The sequence below is a fragment of the Sciurus vulgaris genome (assembly GCF_902686455.1).
Source record: "Sciurus vulgaris genome assembly, chromosome: 16".
Taxonomy (NCBI): Eukaryota; Metazoa; Chordata; class Mammalia; order Rodentia; family Sciuridae; genus Sciurus; species Sciurus vulgaris.
The window spans coordinates 22,926,648-22,945,352 of NC_136477.1; the positions used below are offsets into that span (position 1 = coordinate 22,926,648).

General features: G+C 46.5%; 1 long non-coding RNA gene across 5 annotated transcripts in view; it reads left to right on the plus strand.

Moving 5' to 3' along the window:
- LOC306647369 overlaps nt 1-18,705 on the plus strand; it is a 56,350-nt gene that overhangs the window by 12,755 nt on the left and 24,890 nt on the right. Inside the window, exons 1-3 of one of the 5 annotated variants that reach the window (XR_013760092.1) lie at nt 16,651-17,050; nt 17,497-17,597; nt 18,637-18,687. The exons of 3 other annotated variants lie outside the window; for them this stretch is intronic. This is a non-coding gene — a long non-coding RNA (uncharacterized lncRNA). Of the gene's footprint in view, nt 1-16,650; nt 17,051-17,496; nt 17,598-18,636; nt 18,688-18,705 lie in introns of those variants that run through there. One more of the 5 variants, XR_013760093.1, reaches the window with a different exon arrangement.

Below are 18,705 nucleotides of genomic sequence, written 5' to 3' on the forward strand. Positions count from 1 at the left end.
TTCACACTACATTCCCCACATCCCAACCTCCTCCATCTTGCCCTCCTCTGCTCCTTCGTTTTCTTTCCAGACACCTTAAAGATAAAACAAAGTGCCCATATATATATTTTTACTATGGAATAGCTTTAGACTTCAAGGCCTTACATTCCATCCCAGCATCTATGTGTTAGTCAAGCTTTTCATTGCTGTGACAAAATACCCAAGAAAAAATCACTTAAAGGAGGAAAAGTTTTATTTAGCTTAACGTCTGAGGTTTCAGTGCATGGTCAGCTGGGTCCATTGCTATGGGCCTGTGGTGAGGCAGAAACATCATGGCAGAAGGGCGTGGCAGAGCAGAGCTGCTCACTTCCTGGCAGCCAGGAAGCAGAAAGAGAAGAGAGGACTGGGGAAAAGATATGGCCCCCAAGGACCTACTGCGTTCTACTAGGTCCCACCTCCCTATAGTTTCTGCCACCTCCCAATAGTCCTTTTTAAATTATGAATCCCTCACTGGATTAATACACTGATGAGATCATTTCCCCAGTACTCCACCTCTGCCCATTGCTGCCTTGGGGACCAACCTTCAGCCCAGGAGCCTTTGGAAGACTTTCCAGATCCAACCACAACCATTTACTAAGGTCTTTTTTTTTCGCCCCCAAAGAGAGTTCTCTTCCCTGTGGACACTAAGATAATGGAGCCATGGCGTCTCTTTTCCTAGAAGGACCCCTTATTGCACTTCTCCACCTCCACCTCAGTTTCCCCTAAGTACCTCAAGGGTTTAGTCATTCACAAACACCCCCTCCCCCCCATGCCACTCCTCTTAGGGAAGGTTTCTGAGCAAACTCCTCTTTCCTTCCTGGCTGTTTCCGGAGGAGTGTTTACCTAGAGGCAGGTGGCACTGGGGTAGGGGCACAGGCAGAAGGAAGTTCTGCAGGCACCTGCTAGCTGTGGGATCTTGCACAAAGTACTTGTCCCTCGAAGCTCCCTTGAAGAAAGGAACACATACGAAGCTATTGTAAGGATTGAGTCACACAATACACATGAAAATATTTGGTTGGTCACAAAGTTCAATGAGATACATGAGGTCTATGCATGGGTGAAAGCAGTGATCTAGCCCCTCCCCCAACCCCTTGATACCCTAACCAGGGTGCCCAGCAAGTTGGCATTTATTGAGCCTTCATGCATATCTGGCTTTCTGTCAACAGCAGCTTTTCTGGTTCAAACACTCAGGTGCTTCTTTGTCACATACAGTTAGAAGCTAGCCCACTTTGTGCACATCAAGGGCACCCTGATGAGGAGGAGACGGCAGCACTGCCAGTGTCCAGCATCCTAGGCAGCTGTGGAAATGCTCGGTTTGAGGGACGTTTGTGACCTTTAGTGTTGCCTTCTGAGCACCTCATAATTGATAGTAAGCAGCAGTTTTAACAAACCCATTACATGAATAATATATTTATTGTAGATGAATTAAACAATAGATGGAGAGAGAGAGAGAAAAATATGAATATCATCTGTAGCTCCATTGCATTTTAATGTCAATGCAATGAATGTGTCTGGTGTGAAATCCTCCATGACATTTTTGTGCATAGAAGGTCACATTTATAAAATTTTTTCCAAATCAAATTGAAACTCCTTCAGTCCACTCTCCTTTTAGATCTGTTCACCTCACTCACCAGGTGTTTATTGAAGGCTTGTGTGGAGTCAGGCATTCCTATGGGTGCTGGGGATAGAGCAGCGAGGGTTACCCAAGACCCCTGCCCTGGTCCAGCTGGCATTCTATGGTAGAAAACTCGTGTGTGACAGTTGGGGACAAGTCCAACAGGGATATCACAGCAGGGGAAGGCTTGGAGAGTGTGCAGTTGACAACGGGGTGGGCAGGGAACAGCAAAGCAGCCCAATGGGAAGGACTAAGCCTGGGCTCAGTCCATGGAGATAGGGGATGAATGTTCCAGCAGAGGGGATAGCATATACAAAAGAGCCCTGGGGTGCCTTAGGAACAGGAGGGAGATCCAAGTGGCTGGAGGAAAAGCGTGCCTGTGGTAGACAGGGAGTTGGAAATGAGAGAGATCACTGTGTTTGATCATGCAGGGCCTTTAGGGCCAGTGAAAGAAATTGACTTTTCCCTGTTTGAGATGTGGAAACATGAAGAATTCCAGCAGAGCTGTAGTTGACTTAAAGCAGAGAATCAAATGCAGGCAGGAAAAGTTGGACTCAGGGGACCTGTTACGAGGCCATTGAAATAGTCCAGATAGAGATGATGGTTACCTGGACAGGAGAAATTGGAGCGCTGGAGGTGGCGAGTGAGATGCAATCTTGATATACAGGTGCTTCTTGACTCATGATGGGGTGCCTCTTGATAAACCCCCCATAAGTTGAAATAGCCCAAGTTGAAAATGCATTTCACATGTAAGCTTCTGACCTCACCGCCTTAGCAACACAGGACACTCTGGGGTCATCTGCCTTCCCCTCATGACCGCATGGCTGGCTGGGGGCTGCAGCTCACCGGCTGCCCAGCATCAAGAAGGCAAATGGTACCAGGTTTACCAACTGCCCAGGAAAAGATAAAAATCCGAAGTATAGTCTTTATTCACGTTATCACTTTTGTGTTATCATGCAGTCAAAAAAGCACTAGGTGGAACCATCTTAAGTCAGGGACCATCTGTAGCTGAAGGTAGAACTGATGGGTTTCCTGGTGGAGATGTCAGATGAGAAAGTTTCAAGGTGACCAAAGGTCACATCGCCCTGAGGCATCCTGAGAGTAAAGCTGCCATCTTCTGAGACAAGGAAAGACTGTGGGAGGATCAGGGTTGGGGAGAAAAGAGCGGATGTTGGTGTTAAAATGTCAAGTTTGAAATCAGACGTAGTCAAATGGGACGTTGAGAAGAGCAGCCTCAGTCTGGGGAGAGCCTGAGGCTGGTTTTGGAGTTTCAAAACCAAAAATGCTGGTATTTCAAGCCACAAGTCATCAAGAAAGTACATGTAGATGGAGAGAAGTTTCTGGGAGTGGGTCCTAGATTAGAGAAAGAACTACATCTTCCTCCCGCTGGAGGCTCCTCCAGGATCGGCTTCTATATAATTTCAATTATACAGAAATCGACCTATTTCCATTCTAGTGGGGCCAGCCCTGACCCCTTGCAGTTACCATGACACAGGTGAAAAGTGAACCTGAACAGTCAGATAGCTGTGATAAGGACAGCCCCTCAGAAGGAAGGCAACACCTTCCTCTTCCTCTGCCATGAGATTCTCCCAGATGATCTGCTACCAGACAGCTGTTTGTGGCCTCCAGGAGGAACATGGTGTGTGCTTTGTCCTGGTTGTCTGTGCCTGGAATCTGGGTCCTTGTGAGCCTTTTTCAGTCTCTGACTCCCGAGATGCTTATGCCTCTTTTGATGACACCTGAACAGTTGTTTGGTGCGTGTGCTAACATTTTCTGTGAAATGCCTCCAAGGAAAACATGAACACACACAGACCCATAAAAGGAGTAGATGGCCGACCCTCCCGATCACAGGGAAATTGTTTTGGTAGCCAAGAATAGAAGCCACTAATTGTCAACTTCTCAAAAATAGATCTGAGGAAGAGTCTTGCTGGGCCCAGGGGAGATAGACTTCCAGAACAGAAAGAGAAGTTCCAGGACAGAAAAGGGTCATCCCTTCCCACCTTCCAGAGTATGGTGGCAAGTTTAGGATCCACATAGACCTCTGTTCCAATCCTGGTGCTGACATTCCCTTGCTGTGGGAATGTGAGCAAGTTACATGATCTGGCTTGGCTTCCTTAACTAGAAAGCGGGGAGCAGCCTTTAGCCCCCAGGGCTGGGTAAGGATCTAATTGGATAGTATGTACATAAGTTACTTGGTTGTGGGTGGAAGAAGTTATTTTGTACCAATGTCCACCAGGTGTAGACAATCAGGAAGATAGAACAGAATGTGGAAGAAATGGATAAGACCACTACTGGACACCTTTCAGCTATTATGCGCATAGTCAACACTTGGTAACCATTTGATGAGTTCAGTGAATGAATGGATATCTAGCAGGCCATCTCAGACATGCAGGATGAGAAGCTGGTCCCTGGAGAAGCTAAGAAAACCCCCATGGCAATAATAACACTAATAATAAAAGTAGCAAAAACTTAATAGCCCTTATTTGAGGCCTCATGCTACTGCTCCTAATGCCTGTGCTTCACCTCCATTCTGCAGAGGAGGAAACGGAAGCACAGAGAGGTCGCATAACTTGCTATTTGTCATGCAGTTGTTTAGGGCAGAGTTGCACCTGTGCCTGGCTCTCAGGAGCCCAGTGGGACTCCTCTGGCCTGGCTAAGGTAGCAGCAGGCAGGGGACTAACTGAACTAGGGCTGAAGGAAAGGAGGAGCCAGACTCCAGATGGTGGCATGTACTCACCCAGGACAGCCTGGGACCACAGAAAGGTAGGTGGTGCAGGAGAAGAAAGCCAGAAGGATCAGGAGAAGCCTGCTATTCAAACTCCAGGCATCATTTCCTCTGGGTGAAGTAGGATGACGCGTTGTGCTATGTGCCAGGGCTGGTTCTTACAGCTTCCCATCCACCACTCACAACCATCCTGAGGAGACCTGAGGCACACAGAGGTTAAATGACCTTTCCCGTGGTGACTGCTGCTTAGCCCAGGCAAGGGAGTAGCCGAGAGGTGCTCCCAGGCAGCACAGCCACAAGGCCCCTCCTCGCCTTCCTGCCCTCCTGTGCAGTGGGGTTCACTTGCCGGCTGGTGACAGGCAAGTAGTCAACTAGTTTACCACGTGTTCCTTGAGGATTTGCTCTGTCCCTGGCTCAGTGTGGGACAATGATAAGCCAAATGGGGGTAAGGGAGCAGGTGTCCTTCTCAGTGAGAAACAGGATGCAGGGTGGTCACTGGGTTGGGGCCAGTTGCATGCATGGTGGTCCCACAGATGGCTCCTAGGTGACCTAACCCTGGGGCGCAGGGAGCAGAGAATACCTCCAGAGTGCTGAGGCCTCGCCTGTTCTTCTCTTTGGGGTTGAGGGCTACACTATCATGTACTGAAGATCCCAGAACACCCTGAAGTATCATGCACTTTGAGGTCAAGCTTCGGTTTGTTTTCCTCACTCAGGTGATTGACTTCAGCTAGAATAACAACACACGGGCTATAAAAAGGATCTCTATCACAAACATACCTATTGGCAACAAATGGTGTTAAAATCAGAAACTCTCCAGCCTATAAGTTATTTATTCTTTTTTTTTTAAATGCAAGTTTATTAGTGTGAAGTTTGCTGGGGGCATTTTTTTCATCTTTATAAAAGAACAAGCAGGAAAAAGATCAGAACCACCAAAGTTTTCTCAATGTGGCCAAGGGTGAATGGATGGGGGACTACGGGTCACCTGGCAGAGGTCGTGGACCCCTATACCAGGTGAGTGAAGCCAGCTGCTTCCCCGTTTGCTTGCACGGTGACTGAAAGCGCCAAATCTGAGCTTTGGCCTGCTCCTGGGTGTGACCAGACTTGTCACTGTGTTGCTGCCTGTCCCAACCATCATCAGGGAGGATCCTGGCTGGGTTAAGACTGACCTGAGAGAGCCTCATCTATTGTTGGCACCTGATCCGTGAGGTGGGAAGGTCATTAGGGCTGGACCATTACACTAACTCACTCAGGTAAGTAGGTATGTCTTGGTGACCTCAACACCCCTCCAGGGCCCCACTGATCTTGCTCTCAAACTAGCCCATTCCTAGGAGCCATTCCTAGTCTCCAGCAGGGACAAAGGGAGGACAGTAGGGTCCCACCAGAGCCTGATTCTCCCTCCAGGGAGCTCTTCAAGTCTCCTAAGTTCTTTCAGGGATAAGGTCAGATAGAAACAGAAAGCAATCTTGCCTTCTGACTGAGAGGTGGCTTCTGCCTTCTTTGGGCTTCACTCTCTCCATCTAAAGACAACGAGGGAGTTGGACAAGTTGATTCCAGAGCCTGGGGTGTTCTAATCAAAGACAAATGTAGAAATGTGAGCCAGGGTTTGCATGTTGGGTCCCAGGTTTGGGTTACAGAGAGGAGGGTCCAGGATAGTTGCTTAGAAAGGAAGACCCCAAACCCTATGGCTTGCTTGTGTGTGTTACATACTCAAAACATCAGCCACTGTTTGTAGGCTCCCTCCTGGGGTCTGGTCTAATCTGATCTACTTCTGTATCCCCAACCCCTACCCCCATGATCTGGGAAACTTCCCCACAGCTCCGATTCTCTCCTGAGCTTCCCACCTCTGAACCCTGGAGGAAGGACAACGTTGCCCTTCAGGTTAGGATTTTTGACTATAAGCAACAGAAATTACCCAGGTTTCAAGTTGACTTGAGCTAGAGAAATGTAGGGGAAGGACACCCAGCAGTCCCAGAGGCATAAATCAGATCAACTGACCTTTGTCCCTGGGTAGCTTCACAAAGACTGACATTCCTGAGGAGTCTAGTTGACTTTGTGGGGTGGGTTGGGGTGGGTCTGGATTAAATTCCCACCAATGCTGAAAACATTCCCTAATGGAAATGGACTACTGTTGCCAAAAACAAGGAGATAGGCTACCAGGCAAGCAAAAAACAGCCGATATTCATTGTTGGGTCATTGCTCTATAGCACATTCTGGAAACACTTTGTACTGATAGAAGGAGAGGGATCCTGTTATTTCTGGTCTTTGAAACTGCAAACAATCAAGGCTGTCTGGGGACTCTTTCTTGGTCTTCCTAAAATTTGTATTTTAACTTCTCAATGTATCCACAATGATTAATGGATTCAAAGTGTCACACACCACTGGTTTATGTTTTTCACAGCTCCCTGTGAGGAGGGCAGCAAGGTCTTGTCATTCCCATTAGGCAGAGAGAAAACTCAAGGCCTAGATATTAGTAGCAAGAACAGGACAGGCTACTCCCCTCCTCTCCTTTTCAACCCTAAACCAGACCAAGGGCCCAGCCAGGTAACCTGGCTCCTTCAGGCTGCATCATCATCTGATGATGACATCAGAGGGCCTTCCTGACCTGGCCTTTTAAAGGGAAAATAGCAACTTTGAATTCTGAGAGTTCAACTATTTTTCTAGGGTGCTTTTCTTGGTGATGGTGAGCAGGGGTTGCTTTCCAGTTTTAGGTGGCTGCAGGTAACATATTTGGGGAGTCCTAGGTGAAATGTTCGTGCCAGTCTGAGACTGTTTAAGCTCCAGTGAGCTCCCAGAGCTATCCCAGCATCCTCCTACGACAGGAGGCAGTCTTTTCTTGAGGGATGACAACCCAGTTCTAAAGCATCAGATGCAGAACAGGAAGATGCTGGATAAACAGGTTTGTACTATTGCTTTGCAAGTAGGCAGCAAGTTTGGACTTGATTTGCTGCACGTTACAGCTGCCTCTCACTGGCCCCTACAGTCAAAAAGGGGATCTCTGTAATCCTTCCATTTTCCTAATTTCTATCTTTCTCTTTCCCTTAAGGTTTCTGCCTCTCTTTCCTATGCTTTCCCAACCTCTTTCCTCCTAGAATTCCAGCCCCACCTCAGTTTCCCTATCCCTCTGAATTGTATTTAGACTTTAGCCCCTAGGAAGGAGGCCGGCCATAGCTAGGGCACCTCCTATATCATCTATTATACAAGCAGTGTTGTTGCACCATGAGGGGGGATGTTACAGGAAGCAGAGTCTGGGCCAGACCCACAGGCACACTCCTGCAGCTGTGTGGCTTGGAGCATCTTGCTTTACTTTAATGAGCTTTCAGTGACCTCATCTATAAAATGCATATTCATCCTCCCTCATGGGGTTACCATGAGATGAAATGAGATCACAGGCATGGGGGCCATCTGGGGCAGGTGCTCTGTCATGGCTTCCTCCCACTCTGCCCCTGGATTCTGCTCTCCTAGGATGCATTGAAGGACTAGGCCAAAGTTATAGGCTGATTTCTGCTGGACTGTGCCGGGCCTAGGATCCTGAGTCTTCTTATTTTGTTCTCACTTTTCAGTTTCCTCTATGTAACATTCCTGGCTGTTCCTGCAGGCCCAGCTACTGGGATTGTGAATGACACAAGAGACCCACCCCGGGAGTCACAAGGAGTGTGGTTGGCTTCCCAGATCCTGTCTCCAAGGCTGCACTTCCATGGCCAAACTGCCTGGGCAGGTGTCAGAAATCAGAACCCAGGCCTGACGTGCCCCAGGGAGGGGTTGTGGCATGACTCAGGGAAGAGTGTTCGGAGTCGGGTCAGTGAGAGTTCAAACCCTGACTCCTTGTTCCCAAGCTCTGCCACCTTCGGCAGAGTCATTGACCTCTGAACTCGGCATCTTATCTATGAACTTTGGTGATTAACCCTCTCTTTAATGCCCTCTAGAGTCCAATCGCCACTGTAATGCTCCAGTCCCGACAGGACTGTAGAAGGCATTGAAGGAGATCCTCTGTGGAAATCCTTAGACACACAGTAAGTGTGCGATCCATCCCCAGCCCCAGCCCGCATGATCTCCAGGGCCAGAGCAAGCAGGAACAATGCAGAACAGTGAGGCGCTCCACATGTCCAGACGGTTCTAAGTGCCCTGCATCCCATCACAACCCATCACTCATCTTCCTGATAAGAAAACAGAAACCCAGAGATATGAAATCATTTGCTCAAGGTCACCAGCATGCCAGAGCTAGAAGAGACATTTGCTGCAATTGGTGGGCATTTCCGGCTCAACTTGCATGGAAAATTTCCCTGTAGAGCTTTTGAGGAGGAGTGGGAGTCCTAAAACCCCAGTGAAAATAAATTTCTAGAACCTTCCATGGCTCCCTTGCAGAAAGAGCTCACAGGGTACACAGAAGTCACATCAAACTGACCATCCAGGTCTTGGTTTTGCAGGGGTTTGTTGCTACCAACTTCTGCTAGACCTGACTTCCTCCTGGTTTGTTTGGCCACATTTTATCAGTGTTATCCCCTCTTCTCTGGATCTCTTTCCATCAAGTGTATTAAAAAGAGGGACCAAGGTGAGCAGGATCTCAGAGGACAGGAGGCTTCTGGCCATAAAGCCTGAAGTATATTTACTGTTACCTGATATAATTTTTTTTAAATATCGAAGGCTTAATTTAAGATCACCCAGATGTTCACCAGGGCTCCAATTGATGAAGAAAAATGTATTTTAAAAGCCAACCACATACAAAAACACATAGAAAAAATAAAAATAAAAGCCAACCACAGAAACAAACACATTTTGCTTTTGCAATTCCATTGGGCTTCATCCTAGCCTTGGCCTTAAAATAGCTCTGTTTATGTGCCTACAGTGTGTGTACATGATCAGGATTTCCCGTGCCTCCACCTCAGCGTTTCCTCTCTGCTTCTAAAGTGACCCCCTTCATTCCCCTTTCTCTCCCTCCCCACAACTTGTTCAGGTCTGTGGGTAAATGTGTGGGAATGTTCTGGGAAGTAGGAACATTTGGCTCCAGGCAGACAGAAGTTCAAATTCCAACTCAACCATCTCCCAGCTATGCAAACATGGGCAATTTACCTCTCTGTCAGATTTTCATCTGCAAACTGTGAGACACGTGAAAATGACTTAACTCACTGCTTGGTACAAGGTTAAAGGGCAAGAAGTGGAGGAGGTGGAGAGAGCCTTTTACCCAGAGCCAGGTGTGGGTGTGAGGCACAGTTTCTCCCCCAAGACAAACCATTTGGAGGCAAAATGTGTTTCCCGTTTTGTCTCTCTCTCTACAGCGTTGGCCTCAGGACCAATTCCTTCCGCTCTCTGGTTTGCTCCCAGATGGGTGGAGCCCACCCCTCCACAGAAACCTCTGAGTCTCCCAACTGCCGCTGGCCTGTCTCTGGTGATGAACTAACCTTGATGAATGCAGGAACAGACATGGAAACATTTTACCAAGAACCAGAGACAATGTTTCACTATCACTAGGCCAGAAATCCCCAAATGTCTTGGACCAAGAGCTGACTTTTGGTGATGCTGCTGTGAATTCTACCCAACAAATGGTACTACTAATGGTATCCATTTGGATAACAGCAGGCAGGCCCATGGAAGACCTTTGCCTTGAATTTGAAGTCACATTGCTCAGGTAACTGCTCAACCAATCTCTGTGTCTGCTACGTCTTCCTTCCCATCACAAGCCAGGAAAGAATGTCCTCTTGGGCTGAGCTGCCTGCAGCATGTGCCCTCTCCCGCCCTTCCTGCTGCCCAGGGAGAGGATATAATGCCACACCAGGGTCCAGAGATCAGGTTAGACCCCACTGTGCCCATGACTCATGCATGACACAGGGCAAGTCATTACCCCAACTGTGCTGGCTAAAAGGCTATAATCACACTTGGCCTCTCCCTGCCTGGTGATCGTGACTGGGAGGGTTAATGAGGAAGTGAGCGCTAAGCTGTGTGAATACTTGCTTTGTTCTCATGCTGTGCTGCCTCTGATGAGTTCACAAAGCCCATGAGAAATGGCAAAGGTCAAAGTTCTCTTTATGTGAGGTTGAGGCTCACGCCTCTCCTGGGGTGGTTCTAAGTTCTGTCACTGCCACCAGAGGCCCAGGGGACATAAGTCACAATGCATGTATGTGGGGGTGGGCAACATTCTCCAGACTCAGGCCATGTGCCTGGGGCTTTTCACAGGACAAGTCCACCAAAGCAGGGGATCTTGCTGGGCCTTCTGGAAGCTTCCAGTAGCAAAACCCATGAACTTAGCAGTCCCTCTCAAGGTTAGAATGACCATGACCATGACCATGACCATGACCGATGCCATGGCCTGTCTCGCTGGAGATGCTGTTTCTCAGGGAAGCTTCCACTGGTTTCCCACAGTCGACTTTCTTATGAAATTTAGTTTTGCTATCTTTCCTGGCCAATTGACAAACTCCATGGCATCTACTCTAGGATACTGGTAGCTGAGGCCAGAGCCCCCAGAGGGCAGGAGGAGGGAGAGAAGCAGATGGGCACTGCTGTGGCTCTCCTTCATAGAGCCAACTTGGAAAAGCTGCCTCCCCGGGTGCTGTGGCTTTTCCGGCTGAAAATTGGGAGCTTCCTTGGTAAAAGTTCTGGACATTGTGAAACTGATTTCCCAAATAATCAGATTTGAGGGTAAAACATTCTTTCCATTTTTATTTTTCTTGATAGATAATAATTCACCTGGTCAAAAATCAAAATAATATAAATTAGATACAATGAGAAATCTGTCTCCACTTCTGCCCTTGGTTCAACCAGTTCTCTCCCTTTTCTTCCTTAAGTAAACTACTTTTATTAGTTTCTTACATATTCTTATAGTATTTCTATATGCAAATTCAAATAAGTATTTTCATTCTTCCACCTCCCTTAAGTACACAAAAGTTAGCATATGGTATACTCCACAGATCAGTCAGGGTCTGGGGAAGAAGCAAATGTCCAACAGGAGCTGGATAACTGGGGAGGGCTTTAACCAAAGAGCAATAACAAGGGTGTGGGCAGGGCGTGGGGGAGGCAGTAAGAAATGGTGGATCCTCAGGGTTGATAACTGTGGGGGAGCCAGAGACAGACAGACAGACAGTCAGACAGAAAGAGATGGAGAGACAGAGGAAGAAGGAAGGGAGAAGAGAGAGAGAACTGCAGAAGGGGGCAGGGAGTGAACCCCACCCTGGCTCCCTTTCCTGTCCTCTGGGTCTCCTGTAAGGCCCCCATTGGCCAACTCCTACCACAAGTCCAAGGGCAAGAAGGCCCATGGGTATGGTCTTTGCAAGTCAGCCTCCCAGTAGGGTCCAGAGTATCTTGGAGATGGATATGGGTGGCCCAGGCAGGGCCTGGGGAGCTGCACAGCTCTCCAGCCAGGGACATCATCCTCTGACCTATGCTGGCAATCCTTCCATATCAACTACTAATGTGGGTTTTCTTATCACTCATGTTCTGCTTCTTCATCTTCCCCAGCACTGCCAGACTCTTCCAAGGATGAGGATGCCTGCTGCCCACCACTCCAAAGCCATTGCAACATCCAGTGTAATGTGGCTTTGGGTCCCAGTGTCCCCAGGCTGTAGATGTGATCCTTCCTTTCAAAAGTTGCAAGAAAATCTCAATCCCCTTGGACATCCCAGCCAGCACTCCAGATACTTCCAAGGATGGCTGTCGTATTGCCTCACAGTGACCAAATTCTCATCTGGCACTCACATTACAAATGTCCCCTCTCCTCTGGTTCTGGGGCCATTGCTTTGCACATCACCATCCTCCCCAGGCCCTGTTTTGCTTGAGTATTGGGAGCATGAGCACAGATCCCCTAGCCCACACGATGCCTCTAGTCCTTGGCATGTGCGAAACAGTCTGTCCCCGGGGTGTGGGGACAACTGAGGGGTACTACGGCAGAGAGCAGGAACCCATTTAAGATTTAGCAGAACTCACTTGTGGCAAATTCACTGCTGGCACTGCCTCAGGGAGTTATTTCTGGGCCATCTGTCTCCCTGGGCTCAGGCCACAGCCATGTTGCCAGACCTTCCTCCCACCCTGTCTCCATTTCCTCTTTCCCCTGAGACCCGGATGCGTGCCACACGAGCCTATCTTCATCCAGCGTGCTTTCTTTCCCTTTCTTCCACTTTCTTATGCAAAACAATTGAGCTTCCTTTTGCTTCAAAGTCTCCCACAAGTCTGGGTCCAATATCTTGTTTCCTCAAACCAAAGGACTGTTTCTAGCAGATTCCTGCAGAACTCCCACAATGCCATTCAGTAGAAATAACATGAGCCATCTATTTAATGTGAAATTTTCCAGTAGCCCCATTTAAAAAAAAATTAAAAGGAACTGGTAAGATTAATTTTAATATGTTCTGGTTAACCCAATAAATCCAAAATATTTTCATCTCAACATTTACTCGATATAAAATTATAGTGAGATAGTTTAATTCTGGTGTGTAACAGGGTATTTTAAATGTGGTGTGTGTTTTGCACTTATGGTGCATCTCAATGCAGACTAACCACTTTTCCAGTGCTCGGTAACCACCTGTGTGTAAAACGGACCATTCCTTCAAAAAAAAAAAATAAAAATTATTTAAAAAGAAAAGAAAGAAAGGGGTGCTGGGCCTGGGAATATAGCTCAGTTGGTAGAGTACTTGCCTAGCATGGACAAGGTCCTGGGTTCAATTTCCAAGACCACCACCAAAAAAAAAAAAAAAAAAAAAAAAAAAAAAAAAAAAAATGACTTGCAGCCAACCTTTTCAAAGCAGCCCCATTTCCCACTTCCCACTTCCCACTGAGCAGGGGTAGATGAGTTCATATTAATGAACGGCTCACATTTCCCTGGCCTTGCTTCTCTTGCCATGGGGGACCTCTGTGTCCCCCTCACAGTTTACTCAGACCTTTCTTGAGATGAGTCTTTTGCTTTCTTCCCCAGACTCCTACATCTTTGTCTCCTGCTTCAAAGTCAGGTCCCCACCTCAGTCACTGCTTCCAGACCCTCTAGAGACTAGCACCTGCCCCAGGACCTCAGCCACGCTCCTCCAGGTACCTCAGCGGACCAAATCCACTCTGGGACTCCTCAGGGGACCAAATCCACTCTGTGTATACCTGCAGGAGGCAAGAAATCACAGTCTGCCCCCCTGACCTCTTGTCATGCTCAATCAGTAGGATCACTTGGTGGTGTTGTGTAGTCAAACCCCTAGTGAAACTGCTCCTACAAGAGGTTTAAACCCTGAACCAGAGGCCTGTGGAAAGGGCCAACATTTAAGACAGGAAGCAAATTGGCCCCCTCTCCTCTTCTCATGTCCCTGTGCAAACCTTGCCTTGAGTCATTCATGTACCCTTACTATTTGGATGAATATGGGAAGAGGCAGCATTTTCCTAAAGGGGGTCTCAAGGATGTTTATTGCTTTTACTAGAGAAAAGATGGGAGGGGTCCCAAAGTCAAATAAGACTGAAAAGTCCTAAGTTGAGCAAGTGTCTGCACTATGGGTTACACACCTCTGATATCTTAACATATGTCTGTAATAGGCAGCATTTTCCAGCTTTCCTGATGCGTGACTCCATTTATGTCCCTTATTATGAAGAATGAGAATTTTGGAAAATGTTTTTCAGATGTCTTGATAAATAAATGAGAATCTCTCTTTAAGTCAAGTTTCTCCTCTTCCTGAGAGCACTGGCTGAAGCTGGGCTTTTGGAAAGAGTTCTCAACCTCTTGAATGCAATGTCCTGCAGGGACACCATGTACCCTGCCTGGACCCAGGCAGATGCTGACTGGCATGTGAGCTAAAGGTCCCCAACACAGAGCTCAGACCAGACTCTGGGTACTTGCCTGGTGAGCAAGCACTGGAAGCTTGAAGGATGGGTATATTTTATTTATGCCAATTTGATGGGTGAAAAGTATCATTTGCATTCCCCTAATGATGTGTAAGATTGAACTTTTTTTTTACCTATTTGTTAGCAATATTCATATTCTCTTATATGACTTGAATGCCCTTTACTCATTCCTCTATTAGATTTATTGCCTTTAAAAAAAAAAAAACTTGAGTTTTAGAAGCTAGCCTTGTATCCTTGCTCAACTCCCCATAAGTTCTTTTCAATCTGACATCTTTCTTCCGTACTAGATCATTTTCTTCTACTATATCTTCTTAACTTTTTCCCCTAGTCATTCTATGTGTTCTTTCTTATAGGAATTCCTAAAATGGCATCTCTTCATTTTTTTTTTCCCTAATGCTTTTTGGGAGAATCCCTTAGCTTGATCTTCCAGTTAGCTAATATAGTTTTCATTTGTCTATTCAGCCTGTTTATTGAGTTTTGAAAAATATGTTGTCAATCATGAGTTTAATTTCTTTCCCATGGAGGCTTCACTTTTAAATAGATGTGATCTTCTCTTCAGTATCTGTAGGAGGTTCTTTCAGCTACTTGGAGTTTACTTTTTTGGTGTAAATTCTGCTTCCTTGGAATCAGTTCTTTTGTTGTTTTTGATGCCTCTCAGTCTCTGGCTGGCTGTTGATATTTATAGATGAGCATGGGGACTGAGCAGTTGGTGGCTGGATGATATTCCCTTACTCCATATGACAATCCCATTCCTCTGGCAAGGAATGCAGTTTCTGAGATAGGAGCCAGACTGAGGTGTTTCTGTGGACTTAGGGCTAAAGAACTAGCTCAGCTGTGCATCCTGTGGTGTGTTCCCCACTTGGTCTTTCTCCTATTGCTCTTGCCCCTGGCCTAGAACTTTGCTTCAGGAATTCACTCAGCAATGATTGGGTACAAACCCTGAAGCATTCCAGTCTCTGTTTCATTTATCATTCATCTGTTCTTATACTGATCTTCTATTTCCCAGAAACTCCTTGATCTTCTGGACAGTGACCCTACTCCTCTGATGGCACACAACCACTCTTTTTATTTCTATCTCTTCCATGGTTTCAGTGGGATTTGGAGAAGAAATGAGGCCAGTGTGTTCTTAGCCATGTTGAACTGTAAGACACTTATTCTGCAATTAGAAGTATTTCATGAGATTACTTTGCCAGAAGTGGTATTATTGGATCAAAGAGCAGGAACATTTTTGAAGTTGTTGACACATTTTACAATCTGGTTGCTAAACTGAGGAGATCAGAAGGCAGTGGCTTTGGCGGGGAGAAAGCTAGGTTACCACCTTAGTTCCTTCATTTGCCAATTGTGTAACCTGAGGTAGGGAACCTCTCTGAACCTCAGTTTCCTCATTGGTCAGTTTGGGATGGTGGTAGAAACAACATGAAAGAAGACAGTGGGGACAAGTTGTGGAAAGCATCTTCCTGGAGGCCCAGCCTATAAAAGCTGCTTGATGAATGCTGTTAGTCAGTGTTGTTTCAAATAAGTGGTTTGTCAGTATCAAAGAACTGTGGCCTCAGCCAGGAACTTGGAAAGGCATTCTCCTTCATGGCCATTGGCATTTCATGCTTTTAGATAAGTGGCTTCCCAGCTTGGTATCTCTGTCTCCAAAGTGAGAAGCCGTTCCCACCTGCCTTTCAGTGGGGGCTTCTGGAAAGATTTGCTGCTTAGGAAGCCCTTAAGGATGGGTGGATGAAATTCCCTACACAGGCTTGGGGCTGTTTAATTGACATGATGGGTTCTTGAACCCCTAAACGCCCCTGCCCCAGAGAGAGCCGGTGACTAGATGTGTTCCTCCTCTGAGTCCACTCGGGCATTAACTCCTGGAGAAGAAATGCCTGGTCCTTATTCTGGGAATTCCAGAAATTTAATTTCTTCCTCAGCCAGGACCTTGCTCTCTTATGACTTCCTTTTCCTATTTGAAAATTTATTAATCAGAAATTCTGTTCCAGGGAGGCAGGCTGAACCGTGACATGGCCGCATGCTGGTATAGGCCCAGGATGCCGGGAAACCAAGTGTTTCCTTTACGTCCAGCCCAGAGGAAGGGCTGCGGATGGCTCTCACCAGATCCCTCCAAGGCCACTGACCCAGGGGTGTCAATGGCCCCAGAGTATCAGGAAGCTTAAGAGATAAGAATATTTTTAAAAACCAGCTTGATGGCAGAGAGACAGAGAAGCATGTACTTGCAGAACTAAGGCAGGCCCCACGCAGTGGTCAGCCAGGGGCCAGCTCTGTGAAAGGTCATGGAGGCAAGGTTCTGGCAGAGTGGAAGGAGGCAAAGTGGAGTGAGAGAGGAGAGCAGGGAAGAGGAGAGCCCCTGAGGAGGGACACTGGGCAGCTGTAGGGAATCCACCAGGCCTGCAGCCTCTGGATTTGTTTTGATTAAGTAAGCAGTTAAAAATAAATAAATAAAATCAAGGTGCAGGACGTGGCCAGCAGCGGGCCTTTTGCACAGCAGGAGCCACAACAAGGATCTGTTCCTTCCTCTTTCCCAGCCCAACTCACTGAGCAGCCAGCAGCCTCCAAGCTGGAGCAGGCAGGACCAGCAGGAAGCGCCTTCCAGAGGCTGAGGGCGGGAGGGACCCAGGGCATGAACAAGTGCCCAGGAGAAAGGGCCCTCCGCTCCACCATTCCTTTAACTCTTCTCTGCACACAATTGGCTTTCTCTCTGCTCCCCAAAGGACTGTGTGCAGCCAACCCATGGAGTGTCACCTGGGAGCCTTCCCCCAATAACAGGGATGACAATGACAGCAGCTGAATATTCTTCGACTTCTGGCTAGTGAGATAGGAAACCGGCACAGAAAGACTGAGTAACTTGCTCAAGGTCGTACAACTAGGAAGGAGAAAGCTGGCATCAAACCCAGGTAGTTTCTAAGGTTTCTGCAAAATGGTCCAGGAAGCTCTGCAGAATATAAAGTTTCCAGGGGGCTCTTGGGCATCTCGGCACCCTGGGCATAGGACTGGATGAGGAGGAAGGCCTGCTGTGAGCAAGTTAAGGCCAGCAGCAGCCCTTGGAAATCAATTCCAGTTCCATTGTCCAGCAAAGTGCAAACAGTGAAAAAAGGGGAAAGGAGCGATTCTTAAATGCTTTGGTGACTCCTTTCTCAGCTCCAGCGTCTCTCCTGGGTCCCTCCCCACAATAGAGACACTGCTTTCTCTTCTTGTCATTGCTGGACTTCTTAGTCTGCTTTTGCAACCTGCTCTGCAAAGAGATGTCCCCACCCTCCTTGGGGTGGGGGTGCACTCTTCTCAGATCTGAATCCTCAGTACTTCTTTAGGGGAAAATAGTTACATGTCTTTCTAATTACAGAAAATACCTGCCAGATGCAAAAACAAGTTAAGTGTGAGTAATCTTGCAAGTGGTACATCTCTAGAATGGAAAACTATTTGACCATTAAAAAAAAAAAAAAAGTAAGGATTCTTTTTTTTTTAACTTTTATTTATTTTTTTCATTAACTTATTTTTTGACAATGATAAATATTTTAAATTTTTTTTTCATATATGTATATAGGGTACTGTCTCAATCTACCATCCTTCCCATCCCCACCCACCCCACCCCTCCCCTCACTCCCCTCTGCACAATCCAAAGTTCCTTCATTCTTCCCTACCCACCCCCCACTATGGATCAGCATCCATTTGTTAGAGAAAATATTTGGCCTTTGGTTTTTGGGGATTGGCTTATTTCACTTAGCATGATATTCTCCAATTCCATCCATTTATCTGCAAATGCCATCATTTCATTCTCTTTAAGACAGAGTAATATTCTGTTGTGTGTATGTACTACATTTTTTTTAATCCATTCATCTGTTGAAGGGCATCTAGGTTGGTTCCATAATTCAGCTATTGTGAATTGATGTGGCTGTGTCACTGTAGTATGCTGAGTTTAAGTCCTTTGGGTATAAACTTAGGAGTGGGATAGCTGGGTCAATGGTGGTTCCTTTCCAAGTTTTCTTAAGAATCTCCATACTGAAAAATAACTCAGGGCTAAATGACAAAAGGAGGCTGTGGGCAGTGTGAAGGACACCTGCCAACTGTGTCACCTTCCCCCAAAGGATGCTCAGGCAGCTGGTAACACTGGCTGTTCTCTGGGGAAGAGCTGGGTGGCTTGGAGGGAGATAGTTTTACAGAGATTTGGGTTTTGATTTCATATGATTTTATTACTTCAGATTATAAAAATTTGAAAAAAGAATAGTTTATCATGAGGTACTCATGATAATAATTATTTTAATATATATCCTTCCAAATTTCACTTGCTGTTATTACACAGGCATATTTTGTTATCTCTACAAAATTGAGAACATGTTATAATTACAACCTTCTCCCTCCCTGTTTACTGTACGTGTATCCATATCAAGGTATACCATCACATCGGCAATTTAAGTAGCTACAAAATAATCCATTGTATACTTTTACCATAATACTTCTAACTAATTTCTTATTATTTGAACAGTCTATTGACATCCATATGATTTTATTTACACTTCTCTAAAGGCTAACAATGGTAAGCATTTTTTCATGT